This window comes from Etheostoma cragini, chromosome 8 (assembly GCF_013103735.1).
Source record: "Etheostoma cragini isolate CJK2018 chromosome 8, CSU_Ecrag_1.0, whole genome shotgun sequence".
NCBI classification, from domain to species: Eukaryota; Metazoa; Chordata; class Actinopteri; order Perciformes; family Percidae; genus Etheostoma; species Etheostoma cragini.
Genome location: NC_048414.1, coordinates 29,016,255 through 29,017,611, shown reverse-complemented (window position 1 = coordinate 29,017,611; position 1,357 = coordinate 29,016,255).

The following is a 1,357-nucleotide window of genomic DNA, read 5'->3' as shown; positions in this document are numbered from 1 at the left end:
GGATGACATGCAGGTTGGAGTTAACCCCAGGCCCGCTGCGCCGAGGAGTTAACCTCTATATATGGGTACCCGCTCGACCAACTGAGCTACCTGGGTGCCCTAGAATATTTTTTTAGTTTAGTTTTATACTTTAGTATTCTGACATACCAGTTGTTTAACTGAAAAACATGCAACAGATACTTCTCAAATCTCTCTTTGAATAGGAAGTATTCATTTCATGGAAGGAACTGACTCATGTATGGATACGTGCAATACAGTTTCTTTTAAGCAGCACTGGGAGGGCATTTTGTTGTATGTTTTAATATAATGACAATAATGTCTTTTTATCTTATCTTAATGCAGCAGAAATCTCAGAAGAACATTTCACCACACCTGAGTAAGTTAAACCAAAACTTCTGCATGAAAGGACCAAACAAAGAATCTAAACTGGATTCTACAACCTACAGAACTTCATTTGAAAATCCATCTACATCTTTATTTTTGATGAAATTTATTTTATTTTTAATTAAAAAAACATAAACATTTACAAACAGTTACAAACAATACACTGGGACATAGGAACACGTCCCAGGACCAAACACTAAATACTATACTAAAGAAATAGAGAGGGAAAACGGGAGGGAGGGAGACAAAACAACACATGCAGAAACACACACACACACACACACACACACACACACAAAACAAGGGGCCTAACACCTCACAGAGTCCAAAATGCTCTGCTAAGTGTTCAGTGATGCATATTCTCAAATACATTCAACCAGTTGGCATCCAGTTAGTCTGGGTCAGCATGTCCATTACTGGGACACAGCCTGGTGCTCCGGATGTCCCTCCCCTCTCGCTATCTCCGCTATCACCCAGGACTGCTGTGATTGGTTTAAAGAAAGAAAATCTCTGCATACTGTATATTATTTGGAAGCAGTGAAGTCACTCTTTCTGTTGAGTTCTTTTTGTGTTTCCCTCCTTCCCGTATTTCCTCTCTGTTTTGGCCCTGGGGCATATTATCATGCCTCAGTGTTTGTAATTGATCTTAATTTCTAAATAAAACTTTTGCTCACAAAAAAAAGAAATTCAAACAAGCCAAAGGGCTTCCCTACCATATCCCACAATAAATGAGCCTGCAGAGATCTGAGGACCAGGTAACCATAGTCCTCAGAAATCCACCAGAGGTTACAATGCCAACACAGAGACAGAGGACGGGGACGGACATCCGGCCAAAAAGACCTGTAGCTGGCGCAATTTCCTGTGGCACTGGAGCAATCCCAGAAATGGAACATGAAGGATATAGACTAGGTAATGCTAGACTAACATAGAGTCTAGTCTAGCATAGGCAGATGGACCTTCCTACTAACTAAAT